The 26,639-nt window shown below is 32.7% G+C and overlaps 1 protein-coding gene across 50 annotated transcripts in view; it reads left to right on the top strand.

Annotated features, from left to right (window-relative positions):
- Positions 1–332: 332 nt before the first annotated feature.
- The window catches only part of LOC147078887 (aminopeptidase N-like), a 47,840-nt gene continuing 21,533 nt past the window's right edge, over positions 333–26,639 (top strand). For 3 of the 50 annotated variants that reach the window (XM_085950971.1, XM_085950821.1, XM_085951094.1), the window contains exons 1-2: positions 333–360; positions 2,256–2,486. The gene's annotated coding sequence lies outside the window, so the exon portion shown is untranslated. Of the gene's footprint in view, positions 604–2,086; positions 2,487–26,639 lie in introns of all 50 variants that reach the window. The other 47 variants (XM_085950904.1, XM_085950778.1, XM_085951076.1 and 44 more) reach the window with 20 other exon arrangements.

Below are 26,639 nucleotides of genomic sequence, written 5' to 3'. Positions count from 1 at the left end.
AGCTGTACACTATTTTCTCATCTAGTAGCATTCTACTGCCAAATTCAATTACTTGTATCAAATATTATTATATCAATGCTTTCACTCGAATGATTTACCTGAACAAATACGTCTTTCGCTCTTAACTTGCCTGGCACATTGCCCAGAAGTTGGTATAAGTCTTCCAGGCTCTCAAATAAATCACATATATGCAACAAAGCTTCACATGATTTCTAAAACAAAGTTATAAAGTTATATATAACAGATACTGGATAGAGCCACCACGTGCCGGACACGGTGTATAGATTTCGTTTCAACGGACGTCGAATTGTAAATCGAACCAATAAAAATGTATTGCAGTCGAGATTCGCAGGTGCGCCGGTCGGTTGTTTCACTGTAATTATTCATAAGTTCGAAAATATAAATTTTACCGGTAAACTTAAACATTTGACAATCGCAAATAGACTTTTTTTAAACAGTTATATTATTATTTAACCATCAATTAATAAAAAACAAAATACTTACCAATAACTTAACTGTAATTTGCGATTACGTTAAAATAATTAACTTGCAACAAACTCAATATCTACCTATCCAACTAATTAATTTGTGTGTGATATTTTGGTAATCGATATAATATTAAAGTATCGTCATGAAAATATTTAATATTTATTATAAACTGCATTATTATACGTATATTTTAATAATACGTTATTTTAATGTTAAAATATTTATATTAAAAATAATGTTAGACAGCCACGAGGTAATTTTGTCATAGTATGGTCTACACGTCTACATCTTGTAGGAAGCCACAAATATTATTAATTATATGATTATAATTGGTCAAAGCATAAAAAGTGCATTCTATTGTTATATTATAATATAGTATACCTAATATATTTTTAATATAACTTTACAGTGTTCAAATTAGGATTTTGTTATTATATATTATTATGTTTTTAACGTAAAATAATATAAATAATCAATCTTTAATTAACTTAATCTACAGTTGTTTATTGTATTTTCTACAATACGTATTATAACTGTTATGACATATAATTTATACTGTTTTTATAATATAATATGTATGTACTCAGCTTTCTTAAAAACAGTAATTTTAACATCATATTTTTTGGTTACGATATAAATGACTCTAAAGTTTTTGACATACAAATTATCAGATAACTGCAAATATACTAAGAAAATGGTGTAATAAGATATAAATAAATATGTGTAGGTATATTAAAATAATATAATACACAATTTAGTAATGATCAGGCTCGGTTTCGTCCGCTTATAAGAAAATCGCCAACAGTTATAGTAAGTCGTGAATACGTTTTAATTAATTTTCCAACCGTAACTTAATTTTAACAAAATTTAGAGTTGTTTAAGCTTAAGTGAAACGGCAAATAATTTTCAACTATAGGTGCGACGACATTTTGGACTCGCTGGCAATCGGAGAGCGAAAGTCGAGCTGTGAACACGTAAATTTTTTTCAATGTCAATTTTTGATGGCGACGAGGGTATTAATTCTTAAATCGTGTAAAGATGACTAAAAAACGTTACCCATTTACTTGAAAAAGAAAACATGTCAATGAATATGTTATTATTGTCACTAATAGAACAATAAACAGAACATTAAATGAACGCATGTTGAATTTTTATGACAAATTATATTTCGGCACAATCCGCGCATCGCCTAGTTACGATCTTTTTAGACCATGCCTCAACTGAGGTATAGCCTTAATAATTAAAATTATCTTGCTTACCCACTACTGTAGGCTTTGAGGGAAAGATAAATACTTATTTTTTCTAAACATTTAGTTTTTAATTTTATATTGATTTTTTTTGAAAAAAATACTTAAAACTCAATATAGGTAATTAATTATTCTTCAGAATATTACTTATGCTTTTCCTTCGCCATTTATTTGCGAATCTACCACGGAATAATGACATTTTTATCGATGAATTTATCGAATATTAAGTAGTAAAACATTACCTACAATGGAAAGTAACACAAAATGTCATACACATTATTAGTTATGCTCATTCATATTGGAGTTCTTGGTTTTGTGCGATAATTTTACCATGACTGTATTTAATACAGATAAGGTTTACAAACACAATAACACAGCGTTTAAAATACAAAATTGTTTTTTATCTCGTTAAACTGTTTTTAATTTAGTTGTGTGCGCCAACTGTCTAATTAAAATATAATAAAATAACTACCATTCGCATTGTTAATATTTCATTAGTATCTATGTTTTGCAACATAGAAGGCTATGCTGATTGAGTTGCACAAATTAAAAGACGGTGCGATTAAAACAAAGCAGGTTTTGTGTGTGCTCGTTCTTTGAATATAATTACGTAAAACAAGATAACTGTGTAAAATCATCGGATTACTTATAATATATAAATATTTAAACAAACTAAAAGTGAGGTGTTTGTAAATAATTGAAGATAATTTCAGTGCAGTGACGCCAACGATTACTCAAACAAAATTACAGGTAACATTTTAATTGTTATAATAAAATTTATATTAATACCTTGTGAGTATTGCTGCTTAATATTAATATATGGGTAAATTGGATTCTTCTCTATGTTAAATAAAGAATTTATAATAAAATTTTTAACTACGTTACTAGAGTAAGTGTGTCTCAATTCCAATTTTTCTGACAATTAATGAAGTAGCTACAGATTTTGTATTAAAATTTGGTAGTAGATGAGTTGCGTGATATATCGGCTTAAAAATCAGAAGGTTACGTGTTCAGATCACGTCGGGGTCACCACTTTGGTGGTAGATTAAGTGGAGGAGATAAATTCGTTGTTGCTTGCATGTTGTGAGGAGGGCGTTTAATGCAAAAATATGAAGATGACAGCTTGAGATTATAATCGCGGGTAATGATGTCCTGGTGAGATTGGTGTGATCAAGAAATTGATTATATTAATAAATGAGAGACTTGATTCGAGTGGAATGACAGTTGATGTCGAGTGAAGGACTCGTGACATTCGTAGTGCATCTCGTGACGGACTCGATGAGTGAGTGAGGATTCATGCATTATCCTTCCAATTTATATAAATGCAGTACATATATTACAAGAGATATTATCGCAATTAACAAATCCTAAGAGTATAATGTTTGAGGCTTTCACGGTTGTTTTTTACACGGTTGTGTCGGTAGAGAGAGCATGCCGACTTAAACATTACACGATGTCGGCAATTGCCGAGCACTCGATGGATACAGGGCACAAATTTGACTTTGAGACCAAGATATTGGGTCGGAATAAAGGATATTTTGCACGATTGGTAAAGGAGGCCATTGAAATCCACAGAAACCCTGAAAATATTAATAGGGATGATGGATTACGGTTAAAAACGTCATGGCTTCCGGCACTATCAGCAAAATCTAACATTCGAGCCGGTATCCCCGGTCGTAATGATTGACAGATTACTCTGAGCAACGTTTGCTCTTAGATAATCGGATTCCTTTTGACATTCTTAGAGCAACGTTTACATTCACACACCTACACTACATTTCATCATAAAACATATCTCTTGATAATGGCCTCTGCAACGAGCCCGAAACGTCGAGTAAAGAAGGAAGAAGGAGACACGGTGAAAACCCAAATATATACTACGATAAATCCTAAGAGACCCTAACTGATCTAGTTATGATTGGGAAAATGCTGACAATCATTATCGCTTTATTGTTTTGTTGTGACAAAAAAAGACTGTCACTAATTTAATTAGTGGTAAGATTGCTATAAAAATTATTATCTTTCGTAGCCAATTCACCATTTTGGGTTTCAGCATAACGGAATTTCGTCATTCTTAAAACTATGCCATAAGTACATTAAGGACATAAAACACTTAACTTTCGTTTTCTGTATTATTTCTGTACTTATGACATAATATAATATGCTCTTAGGTATATCGATATAGTCTTACAATATGAAAGTTAGTTAAAACTTTCATAACAGGAAAACTCAGTTTTTTTCTAAAGTTTAATATTTTTTATACACAACCGGACGTGTTACCTTTTTTGGTGCCGACTTCAGTTGTCAAAAGTTAGATGAAGACCAAACCACAGTACATTTCCTTTTCCCTTTTACAAGGAACAAACACCTTGAATATTGATCCACTTATGGAGGTTGGGTAGTCAAGAGAATATCATCCTGCCGACGTCGACCTTACCCTTCATTATGAGGTGAAGTAAATTAATCGTACTTATAGTTGCTAAAATTTTGGCCCAAAACAGCCTTTCTTCGTTTGATAATAGATAAAAGTTCTCATGGCTAATTGTTTCATCTACATACCTCTTCAATGGTAATGTAAACTAATCAGTCAAGAAAAATCTCACAGTACTGCGCTTATACCAGTAGCGAAGGGTGGAGGTAGGCTGTTAAGATCCCCTCATAAATAGTGCACATTATACATTGTTAGTCATACGTATTTGTTTTGGTAAATGTGCCGCAGAGGCGGACATGAGATTTTACAACTTTCTTTTAAGATCAAACCAAACCTAACCTAACCTAATCTAACCTACTTCAACCTAATATTACCTCATATAATCTTAGTTTGTGATAATGGTGTATCAAAATGTATGAAAATTTCAAATTTTCAATTAACGATTATTGGATCGAAAAGCCGATGCGCCGACAGAAAATGGTATTTATTATAATTGTCTACATGAAATAAACTGTTTTCGTAAAAAAAAATATAAAAGCTCGTGTCCATCTCTGCGGCAAAATTACTTTTGTTTTTATTGAACTAAGACTACAATTTTATTTATTTACAGATGGTGTCGTTTTTTTTTTTAAATCATTTAAACACTGCCTAAACCAAACCATAATAGTTTTGGTATATTTCGGGCGATACGATAAAATTGTGCATACTTTCTCATTCACACTTATTTGTTTTCGTTGGATTAAGAATACATATTACCTGCACATATATCTGGTTCATATTTTTATAGATAAAAAAAAATATTATTCTATCTATAAAATATCTAAAGTTATGTATGATTTAATTGCATAATTTCAAATATTTTATAGATAGACGAGTATTTTTTTACTCTTATCTATCATGGCATGGTTTTTGCAGGGTTTAATTGAATTTTAAAAACTAACCAATACCATCCGTAAATTATAGTCTTATTTCAATGAAAACAAATACGTATGACTGACAAAGATTAATATGCACTATTTATGGCGGATCTTAACAGCCTACGTCTACCCTTTGCCAGTGGCTTATACAGCCTCATTTCTTATGCCTCCAGTTTTCTGATGGTCCGTATATGTTTTAAGGTTAAATATAAACTTCTTATTTCAAAATCGTAAAAATGTGAATTCGTTAGAGAATTGCATTAATTATCAATATAAATTTAGTTTAATAAGTTTTCTCTAATGCAGTGGTCAGTGACGTCTATAATGCTGACCCATTAGATATTTAGTTTCAAATTGTTAAAATAAAATTCATTAGGTTTCTAATTACCTGTTTTATTATATATTTTCAATACGCCAAAAATCTTTAGATTTCCATACAGACAATCTACTGAGAATTATACCATTTCGACAAAACACTTTTTCAAACAGTGATGATTTTAAATACGTGAAGGTCTGTGGCGCTGACAGGTTTCAAAGCACCCTAATAAAAAAAAATGCCTGTGCGATAAACCGCCAATAAAATATGTATTACAATGGTCAATGGGTATAACAATATAACAATTTAGATCTTTTCAGGCGTTTTATGCTTCATTTATTTTTTTTAAACTGACTTTTAATTCCCTCTAATGCAGTGACCGCGTTATAATATTTGTATTTGTTTCATCATTCACCCATCTGCTCCTACGGAACGTCACTGGCAGTGGTTTCCAAGCTTCATGTACCACGCCCCATATTTTAAAAAAAATTTGGCGCCCCTCTTATTTCAAATAAAATGTATTTTTACACGAAGCAACAAAGGATTATAGGTTAAACTTTTCGTGCGCCGTAATTTGGAAACCGTTGTTCTTGTATATTGAAAAGATTTTTTTTACTAATCCATAGTTCTAGTATATTTTATATTTCATTGAATAAACATAGATTTTTCTCAATTTTTTTTTGCATTTTTTACTACACCGATACACCTCTTTGCCTGATTACCTCTTTTAAAATTAGATCAAATGATATTCATTTGTATTAATATAATATGTAGTAGCAATTAAATAAATAGATAATATATATTGTAAATAATTACCAGATAAAAAGAACTTTTTACATACAAAATTTTTAAATTTTCTGTTGAATCATATAAACTTGACTTGACTAGCTTAAACGATCAAAAGAATTGTATTTGATAGAAATAATACTGAAATGTCATTTAGACACTCATATTGATTTCCATAGTAACGCACGTATATATTAATAATTTAGTTGTTAGGACCCTAGCAACCAATAATAGTGGATTGGATTACGGATTTCTTCCGAAATAACTTTTCATACAAAACAGAATTAACTGAAAATGAATTTAAATCTACTTAAAAATGGCTAAAAGTATTTCAAAAATGCATTGGCACCGTGTTTTGATATATTCTAAAAGTTTCAAATGTCTAGCTAGTCGGGAAGTTAGTTAAATTATCGATTGCAAGATTTGTACCGGACAAATAAGAATACGACCTAATAAAAACGTTGTAAAAGGTATTTTAAGAATAATATATTACATCATTTTAATCCTGGAGCCAGAGTGCAAAGTTATAAAGCATATATAACTTGAAATTCTTTTTATTTATATCGAAACTAGTTTTGGTATGGTTACAATAATATAAGCCAATCCGATTACTGTTATAAATTATAAATATATTTAATTTTGACAATGTCATCAGTCATTACAATAAAATCTTTTGTAATGCTACACAGAAGCTAAATTGCCATCGCATAAACTAAATTACGGAATCGTTTATTGTTTAGTTAAATAGATATTATGCCAAAGTACTTATGAATCAAATTACATAGTTCAACGTAAGCACTCATAAAGAATATTCCATTTAGATGTATTTTTCGAAATAAGTACGTATTCCGTAATTTCCCGCCTAGGTTATGATTTGCCGTTTCCGTGGGCAGGTGATATGTTAATTTTTCGAAGGATGTCGACATGCCTCTACGCATATGGCAGCAATAACTTTATTAATTAGATTTGCGTTTACGTGGAATAACTCCGTTATAATTTGAAAACATTTTTTTTTTTATTAATTCTCCGATATTCGAATTATTTACGCACGTAGTTCCGCAAAAACTCTGTACGATTAAATTAAATTTGTCCAGTGATTGTTTTCTTCGAGCTATTGATCCAGCTCATTTCTATTAAGGCTATACTTCAGTTGAGGCATGGTCTAAAAAAATCATGGCTGGGCGATGCGCGGATTGTGCAAATGACGCGTGCCGAACGAAATATAATTTGTCATAAAAACATAACATGCGTCCATTTAATGTTATGTTTATTGTTATATTACTAATAATAATAGTATATTCATTGACATGTAAGTACATACGTTAAGTTTTTTAGTCATCTTTACACGATTAAGAATATTTTCATCCGACGCCACGGCAAAACAAATCGACGTGCGCACACTTCGCCTCTTGGTCTCCGATTGGCGAGTCCAGGCGACGAGTGCGAAATTTCGTCCCACCTACTGTTACTGTACCCTCTTAAGAGCATACTTCAGTGAAACGGCAAATAATTTTCAACTATAGGTACGACGAAATTTCGGACTGGCTAGCGAAAGTCGAGTTGTGAACACGTCAATCTGTTTTGTGATGGCGACGAAGGAATTAATTCTTATATTGTGTAAAGATGACTAAAAAACGTTACCCATTTACTTGAAAAAGAAAACATGTTAATGAATATATTATTATTACTAGTAATGGAACAATAAACATAACATTAAATGGACGCATGTTGACTTTTTATGACAAATTACGTTTTGTTCTGCACGCGTCATTTGCACAATCTTCGCGTCGCGTAGTCACGATAATTTTAGACCGTGCCCTAGCTCAAGTATAGTATTAAAGGGAACTGAACTTTTAAAACATTTTATGCACAATGGTAAGATACTTTTTATTACAATTTCCTGGCGGCTAAAAGTACTATATTACAGATTTTTCTGTGAACAATTTCATCGAATATACATACATCGATCTATAGGCAATTATTTTTTCCAAATAAATGTAATTCATCGTATATTCGAGATGAGCCAGCGCCATCTTTAGATTAATAAAGCCTGAGCATATCTTTTTGCACAAGCAACGAGTGGTCCATTGTTCAGCTGTCAAAATCAGATCGCAGATTGCTTGACATATTGATTCGCCCTTTCTCGTTACAAATTGAATTATAAAAAGTTCTCAAATCAAATAGATTAACTATCAGTGTTATTCGTTTATAAATACTATACATTCCTGTTATTCATCAGTTGTTTAAGTCAGACTAGTCCTTCACACAAAACCGGTGGTAATATCGATTTCTAAAAAATATGTAGGATTGATGTATGCATTACATTATTGTAGAAGGTGTATTAATGCTAGTTTATTATTTATCATGTAACTCATCTATCCAAATCAAAACATTTCCTGTGTGAACACGACAGACGCGTCAGTATGAGCACCCTATAGAACAATGACAGGCAATGACAGGTCATTTGTAGACAGCAACGGGAGGGGCGGAAAAGGTAGGACCACTCGTTGTGAATATATCGGCTTTCTACTTGAGTCAGCAATGGCTGAGCGCAATTAATATGGAACTCTTTCTTCAATAAATCGGTATTTGTCACATTTTTACTATTAAACCTTTTTCGTTACTTACTGTAAATGCTTGCAATATAAGTTGGAGGTCTTAGAACGTGTAAGCCTAGGGGCTAGATGCATAGAATAGTTTCGTTAAATCGAAATAACGCTAATATTAAATGCATAAGCTAAACCAGTAACCAAAATACGATGACAGTTGCTAAACTTTTAATAACTGACATCACACCGCGTTAAGTACCTAATGATTGAATATATACATAATTTGAAAACATCTCATGTATATACACACTAGAAAAAATCATTGTGTAGAAAAAATACGACACCCGATGGGACTTGAACCTGCATCTGCTGGATTCGTGCCAGTATGTTTTTCCAATTAAACTACGGGCATCTTATTAAATTACGACGATTTTAACTGGTATTTATTTTGTTTCATGAAATGCTTATCGAATTGTGTTTATAATGTTGGCTATCGGTTTTGATATATTATTAAATTAAGGTAGATATCAATTAATTCCTTAATTATTAACCGATGTCGCGGATTACTCCATTACTTAGTTTTTATAACGTACTTATTCTTGCTAATAATTATTTTAATAAATTGTTTCTTTTATTCAACGAAAACGACTCGAGATTATTTTTTTTCTACAAAATGATATTTTCTAGTGTGTATATGCATGAGATGTTTTCAATTATATTCAGTATATAGAATGTTAGGTACATTCTGAAATCTTGTGTCTTATTCGTCGAATAAAAGAAATAGTTTATTAAAAATACCTAATGATTATTGTGACCATTAAAAAAAATTACATGAATGGTAAAAGTGTGCAAACGGCACAATATACATTGAAACATATTAATTAATGGTTAATATGAAACATAAAGAATGGTAATGGATCCAGTATACCTATTAAGATAAATTTATATTGGATTATTTTTTTAATATGGCAATAAAATCAGTAGATTTCTTTATTGCGTATTTCATCGATAAATATTGCAAATGGTTGCAAGGCCTTTTGGATATTTAATCGTAATGTCATCTGTCACTAGTTCTATGAGCATTTTTGTCATGCACCACGTGTATTGACATTTTTTCGTCATTCGTTAAATAACTGATCCACGGCTGAATAGCTAATAGTCATTCGTAATTCTATGGAACGGGATCGTAGATAGTAAATACTAATAAATTTTATTTAACTACTTCTTTTATTCAACGAATAATTCGCAAGATTTAAGAATGTACCATTCTAATTATTAAACATACATAATTCTGAAAAAGACTTTCTCTTTTCGAAAATCTTTTTCGAAAAAAGTAAGACACCCGGCAGGAATCGAATCTGCGTCTCTTGGGTATCGCGCCCTGTGCATTACCACTATGCTACGACTGCCATGCTTAATTGCGACAATTTTAACTATTGGCCTTTTTAATACTTGCTCGTGGGCGATCGGTTTTTGTATTCTAAATTAAAGTATATATTACTTTAATTACTAACCTACGTCACGGATCACTCCAATATTTTCGGTTGTAACTTGTAACTTACTTGACTTGCTAATAATTGAAATTAACTATTTCTTTTATTCAACGAATAATTCACAAAATTTAAGAATGTACCATTCTAAATACAAACACAAAAACCGATCGCCTACCATAACTCAATTTGGAGAGCGCTTATGTGCAGATATTAAAAAGGCCAATAATGACAACGTGTAGCAAATACGCTTGGCAGTCGTAGCATAGTGGTAATGCACAAAGTCATTGCCGACTGAAGAGGAAAGCCGATACATTTCACGACTGGTCCTACCTTTCCGCCCCTCCCGTTCTATATGGATGACCTGTCATTGTCTATAGAGTGCTCAAACTGACGCGTCTGTCGTGTTCACTTGTCGGAGTATTCTTGGTTTCAGATTTCTTTCAGATTATTTTAACGTATCTTGAAGACCTTGGAGTTCATCTGATTTAGTGGTTCTGTGTTATTAATAATTGGAAGTGACAATCAACGTAAGTAAACTTCTTCTGTGTATAATAATATCATAATGCACTAGGACGTTTGTCAATGTGACAGTCGATTCTAAGCGACAATAACTAATAACTTATTTATACTCTTCAGTCATTATAGAATACCAAACTCTGCTCACAAGTAGGTACGTTATCAATAAATAGTATGGCAGAGGACCACTCGTTGCTTGTGCAAAAAGTTATGCGCAGGCTTTATTAATCTAAAGATGGCGGTGACAGGGCGCAATACCCAAGAGACACAGGTTCGATCCTGCCGGATGTCTTACTTTTTTCGAAAAGGATTTTTTTCTATTGGCTTATATTTTCTCATGAGTGTTTTCAGAATTATGTATATTCACTAATACATTTATGTTATTCGACTGACAACGATAGTGACAAAATGTCAATAATTCACACATATTTTCCTCTCGGTTTTAGGTACCTATATATTATTTTATGTCTATGTATTTGTTGTTTGAATATATTCTAAAAGTAAAATACCTACACGTATATTAAATAATTCACTCGGCCAAGCGATAGTCAACAAACACCAGAATGTTTACTCTTTACTGATTTAAATACATCGATGCCAAAAATATACAAACGTGTGAGAAGTCTATTGAAAACACATGGGATCGCTAAGATGATAGATCGGCATAATAATTTTCTTTATAACATGTAAAATCACTTAACCACTTTTGATAAGTATGAATATTTTCTTCGTCAAAACATCACAATAAAAATAATAAACAACACAAACATTATACCTCCCAACCACACCGCCTTTCCCCAATATCAGTATTAATTATTATTACCTTTCCAGTTTTTCATACTACCAGTAGCAGGTTTAGGGACGTTGAGGCTCGACGCACTGAACAATTTCAAGGTCGCACGCGACAGAAAACAAAATAACAACCATTAAAAAAACGGTACTGTTCGGTTAAAGCGGATACAGCGGAAAACGCATTTTGAAAATAGCCGATAAACTGGATAACGAATGGGTTAGGAAGCAGACAGGAGTACGCGATGTAATAGACGTTGCCAAACATCTGAAATGGAGATGGGCGGGGCACATTGCTCGCCGAAAGGACGGCCGCTGGACAAATGCCGTCATCCAATGGTACCCAAGGGGCACGAAACGGCCACAGGGTCGCCCTAAAAGCCGCTGGATTGACGAACTGATAAAGTTCGGCGGAAATACGTGGCAGCAAACGACACAGGACCGAGAGAGTTGGAAGAAGCTTGGGGAGGCCTTCATCTAGCAGTGGATTGACCCCGGCTGATGATGATGCATGATAATTCGTCATCCTAGTTGTAACTTGTAAATGCAATTTAGCCTTGAGTTAATCTTGAAGATTGAAACCAAGATGTCGGTAGGTGTATAACTACGGTAGAAGAGAATTCCATATAGGAAACCATGCCGATTCAAAAAATGTAGCAAATCTTTTTTAATATAGACCAAAACTATAAGTCTCCCGCGAAAAGATTGCTAATGGGTGATTCTCATACTATATCTATATTATATTCATTTATATCTAGTTTTTACCTCAATTGAGTTATTGTACACAGCGTGCTTGTCTGCATCATACTTTCATGTTGTACAGATCGGTACTGTGGTGGCAAACGGTTATTATTGCTGTTTACACAATTTTACAGAAGAGTAAAAACAAAGATTTGAAATCAATCTGACAAGTAAGCTTATAAGGTACCTATGTTAAAGTAGTTTTTATCAAAATAAGCTGAATTAGCATCCCAACACAAACCTTTACTTTTTTTTGAAGACTGAAGTTTTATTGTTATCTTGCATTTAAAGCAGACATATCTTTTTGCCATATCATCTTTTTCACACTTCGTCAGATGCAGATATCTTTTAACATTACTTTGTGACGATACAGTTGCAGCACTAATATTTTTCCATATCACATAATGTATAATTTTGAACATATTATTACTTAAATATGTTCCAAATTATATTCATAATATTACTTAAAAAGTGAAAAAACTGCAGTTATAACCGTCTGCCATCACAGTACCGAAATATTGTATCTCCAAATATATTTTGTCATTTAAATACATAACTGAACATGAGAGCCAGTATATTCTAAATGTCCAAAAAGAACACTTTTAGGAAAACGTAATTTAAAATTTTTCAGCCGATCTACTTTCAGGTTACCTATTGGTTTTATAAATTTCAAATGTATAGATATTATGAATATACTATTACCTAACTCATTCACTGTAAAATCGTACATACATACGACATACTGGCTTTGAGGTACAGAATTAATATAATATGTCCATTTCACTTTCGATTTTCTATCGTTTCGATTTTATCAAAACATACAAAACTGGACACACAGCATCTATGTACTAACCTAACTAACCCAATGGTTTTTAAACTTTTTCATCTCGTAGTGCCCGTCGTTGGACGAGTTAGTCTGCTGTTCTCCATGCGGTAGCTGCTTCAAATATTGAAATCAAACAGGAAAATTGGTGAAAGTAGACTCAAAATACCTTCCATATTATTAGTCTCAATAATTACAAGATAAAAAGACTACAATTACACCACCACCAGTACTACAATATTGCGATCAATCCGTATTTTACAACGTTTTTATTAGCTCGTATTCTTGTTTGCCCGGTAGTTCTTTGTCCAGTAGAAATCTTGCAATCGATTTTTAACTAACTTCCCAACTAGCTAGACATTTGAAACTTTTAGAATATATCAGAACACGATGCCAATGCAATCTTTTAATACTTTTAGCCATATTTAAGCAGAATTGAATTCATTTTCAGTTAATTCTGTTTTGTATGGAAAGTTATTTCAGAAAAATCCGTAAAAAGTAAAATACTATTATTGGTTGATAAGGGGGTGGTCCTAGCAACTAAATTATTAATATATACGTGCGTTACTATGGAAATCAAAATAAAATGTCAAAATGACATTTCAATATTCTATATTTGTTTGTTTTTTATTTACTTCATATCAAGTACAAGTTTGAGCATATTGAGCAAAATAATTTAACAGAAAATTTTAAAACTTTGTATATAAAAAGTTCTTTTTATCTTGTAATTATTTTTAAAATATCATGAGGCGCCCCAGGTCGACTCAATGCACAGTTTGAATACCACTGCACTAACCCATCTATATTGCATAAACGTTTTTTTATCGATGGCAATGGTTATTATGTTATTAATATTACAGTTACGTTTCCAATGTGTGACCAGCTGATAATAATGTGGAATGTATCAAATAACGCAGTCCATGTTTGCAGATGGATGACAGATTCTTAATATCTTTATTTACGAAACTGAATATTATTAATTATTATTATCTGCCCAATCAATTATGTAGATACGTAAATACCTAGGAATGTGTTCATAAAAGCGAAAAGTTTGATTGACAATCTAATTAATATATTAGATAATCGCTAACTGATATATTAGCAATATTATCATACTACTATATGGAACATCTCCAAATAGTAAACCTAAAATGAAGGATACACGGGCAAAACAAGAAATTTAAGAAAATTAACAATTTAATTTTTGAACACATTAGACAGTCCTAGTTTTTGTACTGGTGGGAAAAGAATTACTTTTTTGTATCTTTCGCAATACTTGTATTGCAGTCATCGTCTATAATATCGGACATTTTAATTAGAATGAAAATATCAATTCTTGTTTTCGGTATTTCTTATTAAATACCGGTATTCGTTAAAACATAAAAAAAGAGAAGTACCTATCAATAAATATATCTATTTAAATCTCTTTTAAACATTATTTCATAGAAAAAAACCTACCTACATTTAGTATGTTGACCTTTAAATAATTACAAGATTAAAAGAACTTTTTATATACAACGTTTTTAAATTTTCTGTTGAATCATATAAACTTGACTTGACTAGCTTTAATGATCAAATACTGAAATGTCATTTTGACACTCATATTGATTTCCATAGTAACGCACGTATATATTAATAATTTAGTTGCTAGGACCCCAGACCCATAGCAACCAATAATGGTGTCGAAATAACTTTTCACACAAAACAGAATTAACTGAAAATGAATTCAATTATACTTAAAGATAGCTAAAAGTATTAAAAGAAGGCATTAGCATCGTGTTCTGATATATTCTAAAAGTTTCAAATGTCTAGCTCGTCGGGAAGTTAGTTAAAAATCAATTGCAAGATTTATACCGGACAAACAACCACCGGACAAATAAGAACACGAGCTAAGAAAAACGTTGTAAAATACCTTACTTGTCTTCTATAATATAGCAAATATTGCCCTCACAAAAGAGAAAAAAAATATATAAGTAAGTAAACAATGTTGTACAATAAAATAAAAATTCAAAAAGAAAATACACAGCACATCACTGAAAATGCATATGTCTTTGGAGAGCGCATTGACTAGTATTGCACCCTTCGCTAATGGTGCCTGGTAAGCTTGACACGAGGAAACGGTTTTGATACGGAATTGGTACGGAGTTGCATTTAAATTGAAATTCTTTAAGACGTCAGGATCGGAAATCATCCCTTGTGAGAACAGGCAAGAATGTTACAAGAGCAGAAGTGACCTACGAGATTCAAGAGAGTGAAAAGCGAGCATGCCTTGTAGAAAGCCTGTCGGAAAAGTGTCAACTCTCGTCGACAAAATTATGCCAGACACGATAACATTCACTTAAATTAAAAACAACGCATTCGCAACAATACAAGATGAGGTGCCAAGAAATTGAACAATAGCCAAGTCTACACTCGGGACTTTTCGTACGTCTCACGAATTGAACACAGGGCAGGCTTCGTCGGCCCTCAAATCGGTTTGAAAATGGCCGCCATTTTGTGATGAAAGTACTAGCGCACTTTTATCCGACCGGCTTGGATTTCTGTTCAACACCCCAGCAGCTTCGTATTTTTTCGGTAAGATTCGGGTAGTTCGTGCAGTGCTTGTCAATAAATATATTATATATACTAAATTTTAGTCTATTGGTAGTTGGATGCATATTAGTATTGAAATATTACGATTTTTTTGCAAAATGTCCACTGAAATGATGACAATGAATTTTATTGAGGAGTATAGGGCACATTGCGCATTATATGATATAACTATAAAGACTATACGAACAAACTGAAGCGCAGGTATATTATCTATGACTTCACAAAGTGAAAGCTGTGATGAACGAATGTAGACAGTAAAACGGATTCATCTCCTATGCGCATGCACAAAACTTCTCGGTGGAAAACCAGAATTTAAAAGTTGAAGAGAAAGTGGGTGATGAAGTGACTAAATGTGAACTTAGTTATTGAATAAGTAATATTAATACTATCTACCGAAGGTACTTGATGGAATTTGAATTTAAATTTTCTAATGGATTTAAGTTTTGTACAATTCCATTTGAGTAATGGAATGGAACTCAAATAGTATAAAAGTATAAATATGTCCACGTAAATATATAAAACGTCTATAAATTTGCAACATACTTTATTACCAGAGCCTCAAAAAATGGCAGAGTTCTGTCACGAATATCATCTGTAAGGGTGTCATTTGTAACAAGGCGCTTAAAATGTTGGGCTTCGTCATGCGTACTTTCCGGGTCTTTTCAGATGTTACGGTATTAAAACTTTTATTTAATTCTTTAGTTCGAAGCAGACTTGAGAGTGGGTCTATTGTTTAGGCACCGCATCAGTTTAAGTATGGCTTTATGGTGGAGAGGGTACAGAAGAAATTCTTGAGACTCATTTACTTGAGGTTGTATGGATGCTATCCGTGGCTTTATCCAACTGACTTTCTCTTATGCATGCTTACATACTGCAGTCTGCAATTTAGAAGAAATCTTTATTTAGCTACGTATTTTTTCGACTCATACGATGTATAAATGAGAACTCTGCCATTCTGGGCAGTGTTGACCTGTGTGTCCCTGATAACTATCTTAGAAATAGAGACCATCAGTTGTTTATTCTCCTAAGGTGCAGAACCAACCTGCCACTGGTAATGCCAATTGGGAGGGCGATAACTATGTTCAACGAAATTGCTTCGGGTGTTGATATATTCCACCTACGTGAGAATGAGTTTAGGTGGACGTTGTTTTATTAATTCTTAAAATAGAGTCTCCTTAACTCATCCGGTGTACTTCCTTGTATCTATCTAATTTATATACTGATCTATCTCTTTTTTATGTAATACTGTTTTATATTTCTTTGTTTATAAATGTCATGTTGTGAACGTCATGTCCACAATATGTTAAAAAATAAATAAATTGAAATTGAACATCTATATTATGTGGAACCAAGAATTTTATTCCTTTGGTTTGTTGTAATTTCTATCGATAAAGTCACTCATGAGCAAAATACTTTCAAGTTTACTAAATTACTGGCAAACGATTAAATCACGCGATTTACATTGAAAATAATAATCATTTACTGACCAATGGTAGAGTTAGGCACGATTGGACTATATTAAATGTGCAATTTACGCTTAGATCGAGCGATAGAGCTTTATGTATTTTTTATAGCGAAAATGCGATAATATATTGCATATTTTCTTCAAGATACGTGCACAAAATAAAATCTTTTATTTGTATGAAACGAAACAAGAGTGTAATATAATTATAAAATATAAAACAATTTAATGAAATACTGTGCCTTATAATTTATCATGCCATTTTAATGTAGCTTTTACCGAATTCAAAAATTTTATAGAAATAATGAGAAGGTATCTATGACAAACAACCGCTACAAATGAAAACTGTTAATTACAACGTTTTTATTAGCTCATATTCTTGTTTGTTCGGTGGTTGTTTGCCCGGTACAAATCTTGCAATCGTTTTTTAACTAACTTCCCGACTAGCTAGACATTTGAAACTTTTAGAATGTATCAGAACACGATGCCAATGCATTCTTTCAATACTTTTAGCCATCTTTAAGCAGAATTGAATTCATTTTTAGTTAATTCTGTTTTGTATGGAAAGTTATTTCAAAAAAATCCGTAAAAAGTAAAAGACTATTATTGGTTGCTAAGTGGGTGGTACTAGCAACTAAATTATCATTATATACGTGCGTTACTATGGAAATCAAAATGACATTTCAGTATTATATATTTGTTTGTTTGTTTGTTTTTTATTTACTTCTTATCAAGTACAAGTTTGAGCATATTGAGCATAATAATTTAACAGAAAATTTAAAAACGTTGTATATAAAAAGTTCTTTTTATCTTGTAATTACTTTACTCTCAATTCTCGGACACGTATATTACACTAGTCAAAAAATAGCATGGTCCATTGAATTTCAGTGAATGACATCGAATCAAATCGATCGAATTGAATACCTTGATATAATATAAAAACTTCATTAAGATACCATCATAATATGATATTATGCGCATATTATGTGACTGATAGCTCAAGAAACAAGACCGGTCACCCAGACATTGACATTGTTGTTTTAAAAAATCTTAAAATAAGGTTTATTGTAGGTCAAATGGCGTACTTCCATGTACCTACATTATAATTTTTCTATTTACTCTTTACTCTATTTTTATACTTATATTGTTTTAATACTATTTCTTTATTTTTTTATGTCATGTTGTGAAAGTCTTGAATTTTTAATATCCAAAGTTTAAAAAAAGAGGTTTGCGTCCCATTTGGTCTATTTTTTCCTGGTTTTCTGAGGTATTTATTTTTATCATGCCATCCCCTAACGAAGATCTACCACCATTAAGACGATCTTTTCTTTACGTCTACTATCCGGAAAAAGTTCAATGCAGCTGCACTCATATCAATCATGGATGCTCTTTAGCCTCGAAATATGGCGTCGTCCTCCGCTACGCTTACCGTTGATCTTTCCTTGGATGACAAGTTGGGGAATGCTGCACTTTTGTCCTCTTATAATGTGGCCGAGGTACTATGGTTTTCTGGTTTCAAAAGCCTTAACTCTCTTCTGGTTTAGCGGCCATACCTCATTCAATTATGGAATTATGGAGAGCTTACAATAGACGTATCCTCAACATTCCTTCGACTGACCGTGTAACAAAATTTGGTGAAGTTCTTAATCGAATGGGAAAGGACCGAGAAGTTCTGCGTAGTATCAAAACCAGAAAACTACATTACCTCAGCCAAATTATGAGAGTACAAAAGTAGAGCATTCCCCAACTTGCCATTCAAGAAAGATCAATGGTAAGCAAAGTAGAGGACGACGCTGCAAATTGTGGCTTAAGAACCTTCGTGATTGGTATAAGTGCCCTTATTTCAAAATGATCTAAGACGGTACTTCAGTGAAACGGCAAACAATTTTCAACTATAGGTGCGACAAAATTTTGGACTCGCTGGCAATCGGAGAGCGAAAGTCGAGCTGTGTACACGTCAATTTGTTTCGTGATGGCGACGGTGGTGTTAATTCTTAAATCGTGTAAAGATGACTAAAAAACGTTATCCATTTACTTGAAAAAGAAAACATGTCAATGAATATATTATTATTGTTACTAATAGAACAATAAACAGAACATTAAATGGACGCATGTTGGATTTATATAACAAATTATATTTCGTTCGGCACGCGTCATTTGCACAATCCGCGCATCGCCTAGTTACGATCTTTTTAGACCATGCCTCAACTGAGGTATAAGGCTTAATTTCAATAAGAATTCAACGGTCTCTGTGTCTGAATAAAAAATATCAATTTAATAATTTATGATATACTTACTTATATATTATTGAAAATATTTCGAAATATTTATAATTCGTGGATGATTTAATCAATAAATAATTGATGGTAACATAATTTTATCATTTTAATATTATATTATGGTGGAAGAAGACATTCATTTAGGCATTTATCATAAACTGAATTATTATTACCTATAGTAAATTTAATGTTTGAATTGTGTACACTGTACAGTGTCCCTGTCTGCATACAATATAATATTGTCATTTTGCTTTACCAAGGTAGACAATAATGCCCGAGCAACATATTACTGTCACAATGAAAAATTAGCTCAGACTGTTTAGTGGGATGCGTCACTTTTTTTTAAATTATCACCTGTCCAAACCGAAGCAACATTGCCAACCTGCAAGGATAAATAATATGCACAGTCACTACAATATATTGCAGGTGTTTTACAATCACCGATCGTTATAATATTAAATATGTAGGCATATTATATTTAATGGTTACATGTAAATTGTACGAATTACATTTCACCGTAGCACAGTTCGCCGTGAGCTTTCTTATCGGAAATAAATGACCGTACTATAAGAGATACCTACTATAAGGTCATCTCTATAGCACCGGGATGAAAAAAATACGCGTTGTTCGTGGAGCATTTTCATAACTGACTTTGGCAAAATTCATGAATTCAAGAATTAAATCTAACCTAACCTAACTTAACAAATAAACCAGTATATCGGCTATTTTCAAAATTTGTTTGCCGCTGATTTCCTGTAAACCGACAATAACCGTGTTTTATTTAGACACTCAGTACTATACGACCCTAAGAGGCTGGACGGTCTTTGATATATGACCATGTATTTCCGACACGACATTTCACGGTGAAGTGTGATACGGCGAACTGCATACGTGCAAATTTCTAGACACAATATATATTATTAAATTTATTATTATCCAAAACTGACGAAATTCTTCTATTAATGACGTCTCCCGTACGAACACAGAATAGATTAATAAGATAGAAGACTGAAACCAATTTTATTTGACGGTAATACCATAAAACGCAAGAAATGCAAAACCCACTGAGTGTGCTCAAATATTAGCTACATTGAATACGCGTTTAATTTACGTAATAAACTTTAATGCATGACGTCTACATGTCATGTTATTTCGATAAGTATGTTATTTACAATACTTGCGTCTGTGTCATAATATGCATTAAAGTTTATCACGTAAACATAACGCGCATTTAATATTTGAGGGCAGTCAGCACGCTTTGATTTCCTTGGTTTTATGGTATAAAATACCAAAGCGAACCCTTCTTCAAAACTGCAGCCACACCCGGTTAATTTTGTGTAGTTTATTTCGTTGATTTTCATTGATTGGCAGTCATCAAAGCGATGTTCATCTTTGACATCTAGACAATGTGAGGTTACAGATAGTAAGTCCCGTTTCACAAGAGACACTGGTGTCTGGACACCGGTGTTTTTAGATACTGCATATACATATAAATGAACGCAACACACGTGAGCATCCGTCTGAAAAGCAGCGTCTGGAGACACTGGTTTATGGACGCCGGTGTCTCGTGTGAAACGGCTCTAATGGGCAGCATTTTGAGTGCGGCTATACATGGCACTTTGAATAGATGTCACTGTTTACTGATGTACACGTATCTTTTGTAATTTACCCATTTGGATCTTAATATGACGTGTTAGTCAAGGGGTTATCCAAGATTTTACAAGGGTGTCACTGCATTATTATTAACCATGTCATTTGATTAGTGTTTCCTAAATGGGTCCATAAAGATTGCTTATTCTGACATAGGGAATAAAGATTCGCTCAAGATATTTAAACTGTACTATACGGAGCCGTCCAGATTATTAATTGTATTAAAAGTTGACCATTACAGTCGCGAAAATGCAATGTTATATTATGTGAAAATTTAATATTGGCCCTGCTTTTGCATTCAGGTTCAAGAGTTATTGACATATTTTCTGGATCATATTATTTTGATTAACAAATATTTCGTGGTTATCCAAAATTGCAAACATTACTCAAATTAAATTTGTTTTTTTTTTACACACCGTAAACATTACAAATTACAAATTTAAGGCGTTCACAACATGACATTTTAAAATGAAGAACAGTGTGAAGAAGAAATAAATATATTCAATATCACAAAAACAGTATGAAAAGTAAAGTAAAGGTACAAAATTAAAAAAAATATATATATACTTAATATAAACTATAAAGCATGGAAGCACACCGAATGAGCTAAGTGGACCCTATTTCAAAAATTTATAAAGCAACGTCCACCTATACTCATCCTCACGTAGATGGAATATATCAACATCTGAAGCGATTTGGTTTAACAGAGTAATTGCCCTCCTAATTGGCATCACCAATGGCAGGTTAGTTTTGCTCCTTCATATTTACAAAACGATGTATGTTTATCACAAAGAAAAAGGTAAACGGTTTAATGCGAACGATAACATATTATTACCACTGCCATGTAAGTTATAATTTTGAATCTTAGCGGTGAAGAAAAGAGAAGGACTCTTTTCCAACACTTACGAATTTTCTTGAAGAATCAGAACTCTAAGACAAAAATCGCAGCGAGAATGAAATTTGTCAAAAGGTTTCCGTTATTTCGTTCAAAATATAAAAGTGTTCCATGACTAAAATTAATTGAGGAACACTGCCTTAGATTCTTTAGTCATTGTTATTACTATCCACCTTGACCTATTTTCCCCTATTATCAATAACAAAATTACGTCCGATAATAAAATTTAAGATGAGTTTTTTCTTTACCTACTAAGGTACCTACTTGTTAATATATATGTATATATAAAGGGACGTGGAGGCCCGAGGCACTGATGGACTTTGAGGCCCCCATAATAAAAAATAAAATAAAAACGATAAATCCCAATACATACGTACCTAGTGAAAAATGTCAATACACCTATTTTCTAGAATCACACCCTGTAACCAAAAATAATAATTATTAAAAATGATAGGTGATATACACGACGTAATAATATTATACCGTATAAGCGGGAAGTTTTCACAGAAAATATGACGTAGCTGGAGCGACGCCGAGCGAGATAAAACGATGCAATAGGCTTCATGTAAGAGCAGTCGAAAATAATAACGGTAACAACAATTAAATTTATGCAAATTGCAATCTGCGCAATTTCAAGGTCAAATTGTTCCACTATAGTGGTTTATTTTTTGTGTACAAGTACATACTATGTAGGTACTTAACGTCTCAAACAGATATTATCTATTTGAGTTATCGTGTCAAAGGCTTTTTTTGATTTTAGTTGCATGAATTTTATTATAATTTGGGTAATATTGTATAGGTACTCAATTATTTGTAATAAATACGCAATCTTGGTTTAATTTAATAATCGTATGATTGATTTTAATTTTTTTGAGGCCCTTTTTAAATCATCTGTCGAATCGATCGCGTCACTTGCGTCAAAGAACCTAATACTGAATATAAAAAGATTATACTATTAATACGTAACTACGAGTATTATGTTGATACAAAAATAACCCTGATCATATTTCGGGGGCGTGTGTATGTGTAGACGAGCAGATAACTATCAGTATTTTGACTTTCACTGTTTTGAACATAATATTGTATTGGTTTTAGTTGTTAGATAATATAGAGTTGGTACCAATGACATTATTAATGGACTACTCACTCAGTACAGTAGCTAGCCACATTCGCACATGTATAGGTAGACGTCAAGCAATTTCCATTATGCGATATCACGCATCGGGAATTTATAGCAATATCACCTTTATTGTAATGGCGTTAGAACAGTGTTTCTAGTGTCAATGTTCATTGAGCGAACCCGTTCGAACCGAACCATTCGGCAGACCCGACAAAGAGCATCAGGAATTTACAGCAATATCACCTTTATTGTAATGGCGTTAGAACAGATTATGCCATTCGGCAGACCCGACAAAAAAGTGAGTGTCATTTTTTTGTCTAGATGCTTCGTCCATATTAATGTCATTGGTTGGTACAGAGTATAGACCTACCTAGTGCATATCTACATACATATGTACATAATAGAGGTAAGTTGGAAATACTGTCACCAGTTTGTGTACACAAATTTCGGATGAAACTACCCATACTCAGTATAATATACCCAATAAACTTGTTCCAAAAAACTTGTGATGATATCATCGCGAGTTTCGCTGGCTAGTTGATAGACTTTCAATACTATTGCCATTAAATGCGCGCGAGCAAGATAGCACTTGAATACAATTATATTTTAATTTATTAGTCTATGCATGCGAATGACATCATCTTATGTATGAAGAATAGGTCATAAATTTTCTGTAGCAGCATATTATTCCCTCGGAAATGTGGCGAGGTGATGCAGTTTACAATAAAAAAAATCATTGTTATTCATTTTATGTTAACAAGAATATTATAACATAACATAAAAACAACTCGTAAATTTAAAATGTGTTTATTAATTTAATTTTATAATAAATAGGACATTTCGAAAACCCAGCTCAGTGTATTTTTAGCGATTCTATTGAAGCCTATATTTCAAAATACTAATGTGGAGTTAAGTTTTAGTTCCAGTTTAGTATGAGACTTGTGTCGTATACGCACGCCAAACGCTCTATAAAGTATTCAAATACTTAATAAGTATTTTGGAACAAGTTTTGATACTAAGTATTTTTTTATACTGGTAGTAAGTATACTTAGTCTTCAAAATCGATCAGTTTTCCCACCTCTAGTTTGTGTACCTTCGTTTTGATAGGTATCGATATTTTTTTCAATACGTATTCCGATATGATATCTCTACACCGGCTCTCACTCGCCTGTACGGCCATAAATCAAGCCTTCAAGGAACGTCGCTCCGATGTTACATGAAGACCGCGTACTTATTCACCTAGCGACAACCACTCGAAACTTGGATATATTGGGATGCGGCAACCGACGAGCCGGTATAGGAATGACCAATTCGTATGTGTGGCAGCCAGAGACGCATGCGATTATTGTTGTTAGCGGCAATGACATTATTAATGGACAACGCACTCAATACAGCAGCTAGAAAGTAAATTCGCGCATAGCGACATTCGCACATGTATAGGTAGACGTCACGCAATTTCCATTATACGATATCATGCATCGGTAATTTATAGCAATATCACCTTTATTGTAATGGCGTTAGAATAGTGTTTCTAGTGTCAATGTTCATTTGAGCGAACCCGTTCAAACCAAACCATTCGGCAGACCCGACAAAAAGCATCGGGAATTTATAGCAATATCACCTTTATTGTAATGGCGTTAGAACAGATTATGCCATTCGGCAGACCCGACAAAAAAGTGAGGGTCATTTTTTTCCAGATGCTTCGTCCATATTAAGTCATTGGTTAGCGGCATTAGATTTTTTAAACTAAAAAATCGTATTCCAACAATGTGCGGAGCTCCATTTGACAACGTGTGTTTTGTGAATAACGATGACATGAGAAATGTACATGATATTATGTATTTGAAAGATACAATATCTTCTCAAATATCCTATTTGGACGTAAAATATTTTTACAGCATACAGCACTCAATTTTGACAAAACTGGACATACAATATACCTATCTGTACCTACATCCATAAGTCAATGACAACATCAATACAACTCAGAATCTCACATGTCCAAAAAGTTGAGTACCTCTATCGACTTTGAGTATTTAGTGAGACGTATAATATATGGCAATTTGCATTTTGTAAACAAAGGTTTTGTGACAAAAGTAAAATGCATTTTTACATATTTAGTATTTTTTCGTCTCACTTAATTTGCCAAGATCGTTAAACAGGTGAACAATCGGTTGATGTTTTTCAAAAAATCGATTCTAAAGGAACGAGAAATCGATTATAATATGCCATAATTATGTAAATATCATAATATCTCGAAAACACGAGGAAACCTAAAATACTGCAACGCAAAAAAATGCAGTTTCGAAACACTTTGTCGCGTAGAAAACGACTGAATGAATAAAACAAAACATGTCTAGAAGAGAAGTTAATTTCACCTCAGAAATATTAGTTTCCAAATAATTATGAACGTCAGTAAAGAATGCTACATTATCAAATCTTGTGATTTATTCTAACTCTACTTTCTAATTTACTAACAATTAACACAATCACTACTAACCTGTTAATTAATTTTTAATTACCATATTTAAATATCATGTTAATTATATTTATCTAATGGCCAGGTAACGCAAACGCGCCAGTCGCGGTGTCAGCACTAAATGAGTTTATAACTAACGCAGTATTGTTAACGGTAACCGGACAAAACAGAAATAACAGAGCGTGAAGAAATAGAACTGTGACAAAACAGAACACGAAGAAACAGAACAGTGACAAAATAGAACAGCCAGTGGAAAAAAAACATTCATTTTTGTCGTATCTATTTATGTATTAAATAGTTACTTATAAAACTTAAGTCTATTATAAATTATTGCATGTTGGCCGTTCGGCGTAAAAATTTCAATTTATCTGTTTGATTATGATATAAATTGATGTTTTTATGGCGTATTGAAAACATGTCTTACTAAAAATCTTTACAACATTTAGAGCAGTCTTTCTGAAAGTGGGCGATAGCGCCCCCTTGTGGGCGCTGGAGGCTTTCAGGTGGGCAGTAGAAGGCTTAAAGAAAATTAGGGGGCGTTAAGGAAATCTAAAGGGGCGACGGCAGACAAATTCTATCTATAAAAATCCGACGGAATTTAGACACGACACCACTTGAGATGCAATTTACTACTCGAATGCTTGGAGTTCCGTATATACGGTTAAATTAGAGAGACTTGTGGCTGTTTTTAAGTGAATTCAAGCCTGATATTAACAAACTCGTCGAAATGCATCAGATTCATCATTCACATTAGATAAGTTTTAAATTTAAAGTCTTCTTTTAATGATAATAAAAATACTTCTAAATATGACTAAGAATGAGTTTTATTTCCTCTCATTGAAACATTCTTTGATCTCAGAAATAGGATATGGATCACACCCTATCTCTCCAATCCATATAGTAATGCATGTTTAAAAATTATATTTGCAATAACTGTTTTTAAGATACGCAACATATGGTTATGTAAAAAGGTAAGTTAAAAAATATGGGGGACACTAGATTTTTTTAAAATCTCAAAGTGGGCGGTGGTCGAAATACGTTTGAGAACCTGTTATTTAGAGATAC

This window comes from Rhyacophila brunnea, unplaced genomic scaffold, assembly GCF_057557595.1.
Source record: "Rhyacophila brunnea isolate RB1 unplaced genomic scaffold, BYU_Rbru_1.0 scaffold_10, whole genome shotgun sequence".
Classification (NCBI taxonomy): Eukaryota; Metazoa; Arthropoda; class Insecta; order Trichoptera; family Rhyacophilidae; genus Rhyacophila; species Rhyacophila brunnea.
This window is presented reverse-complemented; position numbering and strand designations above follow the sequence as displayed.